Here is a 7,405-nt window from a genome sequence, read left to right on the forward strand (position 1 = left end):
AAGCATACTAATCTCAGGAATCTTTCCTAAAATGAAATTCTCCTCAGCCTTGCCTAAAGGAGCAAATCTATTGTAGATTTTAATCCATGGTAGAACTATCTCAGGAAGATCACCTTGTAGTTTTAAGCTTCTCCTTGATGGCTCCTGGCAACAGTGGTTTAGCTGAGTGTGTTTTCTCTTGACTACATATCTGCCTGCCTGGGTTTATTTGTTCTAATTCCAGGGGCAACAGCAGGAGGTTATGGTGGTATTGTGCAGAATGCATTTCTTTTCAAGATACAAGATCAACTGAGAAGCCCAGATTAATGCACATTACCATGTTCCCAGCACTAGGGAGGCTGATGCAGGGAGATTGATTTGAGTTCATGGCCAACCTAGACTCCATAGTGAATACCCAGTCAACCAAGAGCACAAAGCAAGACTGTCTCAAACAAAGCAAAACTAGTGTGGTGACTCACACCTGTAATCTCAGCACTCAGGAAGCAGAGACAGGTAGATCTCTGTGTGAGTTCAAGGCCAACCTGGCCCACATAGGGAGTCCCCACATCAGTCAGAGCTACACAGTGAGAACTTGTCTTAAAAATAAAAGATTTATTTCATTTATGTGTATATGTGTGTCTCTGTTATGGGCATATGAGTGTGTGCCCTCAGAGAACAGAGGAAGGTATTGGATGCCCTGGAGCTAAAAAGTTGCAGACAGTTTTAAGCCACAGATATGAGTGTTGGGAACTGAATCCAGGTCCTCTGGAAAGTGGAACAGCATGTGCCGTTAACTTGAATTATCTCTTCAGCTCTCAGAGAATTTCGCAATGAGGTGAAAGTGCTCTTGGGTATGTGTATGTAGGAACTGTAGGTATCTCTGGGGTTTCTATCTTTTCTCATTTCCAGGAGCTCTGTCTAGGAAGCCAGTGTTTCTTGATGAAGAAAAGACAGAACCTTTCAGGACATCGCCTGCCTGCCTGCCACACTGTCCTCAGGTAAAGAACTTTCCCACCTGATGTCCACACTTACCCCCACAGGTAGATATTTCCTTCCACACAAACTTAACTGCATAACTTCTCTTTTAAGAAACACGTTAGTACATTTTTAAAGTTTATTTTGTGTGCATTTGTCACACACCACAGTGCGTATTTAGCGGTCAACTTGCAGGAGATTGAACTCAAGCCATCAGCCTGAAGGCAAATGTCTTTTCCCTCTGAGCCATTACTTTGGCTCATCTTTTTTTTCTTTTTAAATCTATGGGATTTAGAGGGAGAAGGAGAGAGAAAGGGAGAAGGAGAGGGAGAGGGATTAAATCTATGGAATTAAATCTCCCCCACACATGTTCTGACTAATAAAAATGAGACCTTTAATTTTTAAATGTATGTGCTTTGCCTGCGATTATGTCTATGCACCATGAACACGCCGTGCCTGCAGACACCAGCAGACAGTGTTAGGTCTCTGGAGCTAGTACTGGGAATTGAATCTGGGTCCTCTGGAGGAGCAGCCCATGCTCTTCACCACCGAGCCAGCTCCCCACCCCAGCTCCCCACCCCAGCTCCCCACCCCAGCTCCCCACCCCAGCTCCCCACCCCAGCTCCCCACCCCAGCTCCCCACCCCAGCTCCCCACCCCAGCTCCCCACCCCAGCTCCCCAGTTTCTTAAGTATATAGAACCCCACTCCAGGACTGAGTCCTTAGTTGGTTTTCAGCTTAGAGAGCTGTGCCTTGGGTATTGCTCTAATGGTTCAGTAGATACTGATTGAGACCTTCCTACATGAGACCCTGACTCAAATAAACTAATTAAGGAAATGAACCAGGCTTCGTGGCACAGGTTTGTCATCTCAGCTACTTAGAAGGTTGTGGCTTATTAATATTCTTTGTTTCATAATAAAAAATGTCTGAGTGGGTTAGCACACACCTTTAATTCTAGCTCTTGAGACACAGAGGCAGGCCAGCCATGGCTACAAGAAGAGGCCCTGTATCAGAAATAAACAAGCAAACCCAAAATACAAAACACAAAGAAGGCACCAGTGAGAAGGCTCAGTAGGTAAAGGCACCTGCGGCCAAGTCTGATGACTTGGGTTCAATCCCTAGGTCTCCTATGATAGAGAGAACTGGCTCTGTCAAGTTGTTCTTTGCCCTCCACACATGCTATAGCACATGTATGCAAACACATTCTCTAAATAAATAAATAAATCTAATAAAAAATCTTAATGAGGGGCTAGAGAGATGGCTCAGTGGTTAAGACTACTGACTGCTCTTCCGGAGGTTCTGAATTCAAATCCCAGCAACCACATGGTGGCTCAATCAATCAATCAATCAATCAATCAATATTTTTTAAAAAGCATTAATGAGGTCCAAGTGCCAGGAGCAGCGATGCATATCTATAATCATAACACTCTGGAGGCAGGAGGATCAGGAGTTCAGGTGTTAGCTCAGCTACATAGTGATTTTGAGTTCAGCCTCAGATCCAGCCTGAGATGCTGGGGAGAAAGAGGAAGAAAAAGAAGAAGAGTGGACGAAAGACGGTCTCGATTTAACTCAGTTTCCTAGATGAGTTATAATTGTGAACATTATCATTGGTTTGGCTTTCAGGGTTCAGAGATAATCTTTTAGAGACAGAGAATGACCATTTTCAGCTGTCTTCTTCAGAGTTCTATTGTTGTGAAGATATGCCATGATCACATCAACTCTGATAAAGAAAAACATTTAACTGGGACTGGCTTGCAGTTGAGAGATTTAGTCCATTGTCAGTATTGTAGGAAGCACAGGATGCAGGCAGACAGGGTACTGGAGAGGTAGCCGAAGAGTTTTATACCTTGATCATCAGGCAGCAGTGAGAGAGACACACATTGGGCCTGGTTTGAGCATCTGGGACCTCGAAGTCCATTCCCAGTGACGTACTTTCTCCAGCAAGGCTGCATCTCCTACTGATCCTGCTCCCTGCCAGCCCATGGGGGCCGTTTTCATACAAACCACCACATCAGCCTTTCTTAAAGGATTTCACGGGTGTAATAAGGAGCAGCATTCTCTGTGGGCATCTTGTGCTTCCATGAGCCTGTTCTGTTGTGCATCAATCATGTGTACAGATTGTTAACTGCTCAGACCCAACCTGGTCTGTCAGTCAGAAGACTGTGGAGTGGGACCTCCGAGGTGAGTATGGAAGGAACAGTTTAGGATACTGCTGGGCCCGAAGATTGAGTTTACTTTCTGAGAAAACAGTCTCCTTAGCTGTTCATCCTCATGCACTTTTTGTTCACGTAGACTTCCCTGTCTTTCTTTCAAGACATGGTCTCACTGAATAGCTCACTCTGGCCAGAAACTCACTGTGTAGACCAAGCAGGCCTCTAACTCAAAGAAATCTGTCTGTCTTCACGTCCCAAATACTGAGACTAAAGAGGTGTATTAACATGCTCAGCTTCTGTTCTATTTCTTCTTCTTCTTTTAAAATGTATTTTATGTATATGAGTACACTGTCACTGTCTTTAGACACACCAGAAGAGGGCATCAGATCCCATTACAGATGGTTGTGAGCCACCGTGTGGTTGCTGGGAATTGAACTCAGGACCTCCGGAAGAGCAGTCAGTGCTCTAACCGCTGAGCCATCTCTCCAGCCCTTCTTCTTGTTTAAATAAAGGTTTGTTTTTACTATTTTTAAAGATTTGTTTGCTTTTACTTTATATGTGTACATGTTTTGCCTGTTTGTGTATCATGCGTTGCATGCGTGTCTAGTGCCCACAGAGCCAGAAGAGGGCGTCAGAGGCCCTGGAACTGGAGTTACAGATAGCGTTAGCTGCCGTGAGGGTACAGGAAACCGAACCTAGGTTCTCTTCCAGAACAGCAAGTACTCTTAACTACTGAGCCAGCTCTCCAACCCCCTTTACTATTTTTAAAATCATGTGTGGACATACATGGATCTGCACTGAATGTGGGTGCTCATGGAGGCCAGAGGCATCAAATCCCCTATACCTAGTTATGAGTTACTAGAAATCCAACTGTGTTCTCGAAAGAGCAACAAATGATCTTAACCACTGAGAAATCCCTCCAGCCACCTGTTATATTTCTTCTGGAATGCCATCATTTTGATGTATGCTCTTTGTACTGGCATTTTGAGGCTTCCCATTCCTGGTTACATTTGTCTTGCTGCTGGATGGTGTAACTAATTCTCATGAGGCCATTGATTCTATTCCAAGCACCTCCAAAATGAATGGGTGTGTACATGAAAATGCTTCTGGGTGTGTTTATACATGTGTTTTCAGCTTTGATTTTTTTCAAGAAATCCATTTATATTAAGCTATTTAAAGTATGATTCACACCTTTAATTGACCCCACCTCCAGAATTATCAAGGAAAAAAATCTCAACTGAGCAATCGCCTAGATCAAATTAGCTTATGGACATATCTGTAGGGACTTGTCTTACTTGTTAATTTTGATGTGGAGAAGTTGAACCCACTTTGGGTGGCACCATTCCCTACACAGGCCATCAGAACTGTATAAGAACGGTAGCTGAAAGCTGGGTGTAGTGTCTTACACCTGTAAGCCCAGAACTCAGGAGGCAGGGACAGACAGATATCTGAATTTGAGGCCAACCTGGTCTACAAACATAAGTTTGAGGGTAGCCAAGGCTACCCAGTGAGACCCTGTCTCAAAAAAAAACAAAATAAAAAGTGGCTGAGCATAAACCTGCCAGCCAGCAAGCAGTATCCTTCATGATTTCTGCTGCATTTTTTTAAGCTGTGAAGTGAGTTGCTTAGTTGAAGATAATGCTGTAGCAAGAAGACCTGTCTTTAAATCTCTGCCTTAAATTCCTACCCTGACCTCCCTCAAGGATCGATTATGATCTGAGATTGGAATCCAAACAAACCCTTTCTTGCCCAGTGTTGTTTTTAGTCAGTCTGTTTATAACATCAACAGAAAAGAAACCAGGGCAGTGGCACTGCCTTTTTTTTTTTTTTTTTTTCCTTAAACCAACTCTGGAGATTCTGTGACACTAAACCAGCACCTTAACACTAAGCTTCATTGTCTATCGCTCGCCGTTTTCTGAGACATGGTCTTGTTCTGTTGCTCAGGCTGATCTTGAACTTTACATTCTTACCACCTCAGCCTCAAAAGCAGTGGTGATACGGCCGTGTGATACCCCCACCTAACTTCTAAAAAAACTTTTTTAGCAGAGTTGACATACATTTATTTTTTTGATACTTTTACAGTTCAATTTGCAAACAGAATCTTTTTGTAACAAATTATTTTTAACCAGATCATATCTTGAAAACTGTTTATATAGAAAACCCAGGGAATGAAGTGGACTGCTCCTGGATGAAGGCCTTACATCACATTATTTCAGTAGGAAATAAGGAGGTAGAAGGTAACTGAAAACCAACGCAACATCAGCTTCTTACACATGGCTTCAGAAACCAAACCCAACATTTCCAGTAACCATAAAAACAGTTAAAATAAAAACTGCCATCAAAGTTTGATATGGGGAGGAAGGAAGAAGTAAGAACCAGGACACATGAGACATGACATTTTATCTACAACTCCTATTTGCTTTACTGAGGATGTTGTTTCAATATTCAGTCACCTTCTTCAGCTTCTGACTCAGATTCCTCCTCAGCATTTTGAACCATTGTACAAACTTCTTTATTTGCTCTAGGAAGACGCTTTCCCCTTTGCACCATGTGTGTCTTTATACCACTTCAGAATGGGCTCCTCACTCAGGGCTCCGCTTTATAAAAAAGCACCAGTATCTTCTGGAAGGCTTCCATGAGGTGAATGTTGTCATAGCAATACTGCTGGGTCTTCAGTAACAGAGTCAGTTCCGACTGACCTTGAAGGCAGCAAGTAGAGGGCTGTATTGCTTCAAGTGCTTGGTGGAGTTCCACTCCACGGTGCTCATCGCACTTGACCAGACTTTCCCCATGACCACTGCTTCTGGGATGTTATTTCTTTTTTCATCTCCTCCTTGACATATGAAATCATGTCCTTGAATGGGTCGCCGGGGGACATCTGCTCCTGAAGCACCTTCTGGAGCACCTCCGAGCCCCAGTGATCTGCTGGCTGCGGACGTGTCACAAAAGCTCTTTCAAACCTGCCTCAGTGAAATACTCAGAGAAGTGCTCAACGCTTTGTTTATCGGTAGGGAACAGCTCTGTCAGTCTGTTGTCCACGCTTTCCGAGGACTCACGGCAACTGCATTGATGTCTTTTTCATTTATCCATGATTTAAAGAGCCTTACAGCAAAAGCTGCTGAGACCAGTTCTTTAACTAGATTCTCATTATAAAGGCCGTTAAGAATGGATGCATTAAGGGTTCCATTAGCCGGAAGGACCCCAGTCAACATGGCGGGCTTGTTCCTCTCTGACTCTGAAAATCCCTTCCGGAAGAGCAATAACTTTTTAACTTCATCTTCAAAGCCTTTCTCCAGGTGTTTGTAGCGCCTGATTAACTTGTTAAAAACCTGCGTGAATGCTCAAATGGTCTCCAGTTCTTCTTGCTCTGCAAACACACAGACTTCTGTGCGCACCATGTCATCTGCCAGTGTGCCACCTGGGGCCAGCATCCTGCCGGCCACCAGAATGTCAAAGAGTGTTTCTGCACTGCAGCAGTGGTCATGTTTTGCTCAAGAAGCATCCAGATGCTTAGCTACTGCTTCCAAATCAGCACCAGTTTTAGTTAAGCCTTGGAACTGAGTAGGGTCAAATCTCTTTTTCATCTCTTTTTCTGGTTTTAAAACACTGGAATGATAGCGTTGGGTTTTTCTGCTTTTGATTGTTCATAAAAGACACCCGAATTTAAGGCGAAGAGAAAAGAGCCAGAAATCCCAGAGCTGGCAGCAATTGTGGCGCTGTCACCTCTCAACATACATTTATTAAAGAAAAGGGGAAAGTAAGAAAGAACTCCAGAGAGTGGAGGAAATCCCAAGGGTAGAATATTTAAGTCTCTAGTTTGTTTACAGACTTCATTTTAAGTTTAAAAGTTGTTTTATGTGTATTGGTTTGTTTTGTGTTTAGTTTCGGGTTTTTTGCTTTTGTTTTTCCTGCATGTATGTCTGTGTACCACATGTGTACAGTGTCCTCAGAGACCAGAAATGACCTCAGATTCCTTGGAACTAGAATTATCAAAGGTTGTGAGAACTGTTTAGGTGCCCATAACTAAATTCAGGTCCTCTACAAGAAAAGGTGTTTTACTTGCTGAGCCCTCACTCTAGCCACCGATGTTTTTAAAAAAAAAAATTATATATGAAAGGAGGGCATCTGTGTGTGTGAATTCAGGTGATTGCAGAGTCAGAGACAGCAAATCCCCTGGAGCTGGCTTTACACAGGTGCTGGATAGCCAAACTCAGGGTCTTATGCCTGCAGAGTCAACACTTAATTCATTGGACCATCTTTTCATGGTTTCTACCATTTGTTGTTGTTGTTGTTGTTGTT

General features: G+C 43.3%; 1 pseudogene across 1 annotated transcript; it reads right to left on the reverse strand.

Moving 5' to 3' along the window:
* Nucleotides 1-5,551: 5,551 nt before the first annotated feature.
* Nucleotides 5,552-6,754, reverse strand: LOC308431014 (eIF5-mimic protein 2-like; annotated as a pseudogene). Its single transcript has 2 exons — nt 6,699-6,754; nt 5,552-6,538 (listed from the first exon to the last, which is right to left on the reverse strand). The product of its transcript is annotated as an eIF5-mimic protein 2-like (transcript).
* Between the last annotated feature and the right edge of the window lie 651 nt (nt 6,755-7,405).

This window comes from Micromys minutus (genome assembly GCF_963924665.1).
Source record: "Micromys minutus genome assembly, chromosome: 16".
NCBI classification, from domain to species: domain Eukaryota; kingdom Metazoa; phylum Chordata; class Mammalia; order Rodentia; family Muridae; genus Micromys; species Micromys minutus.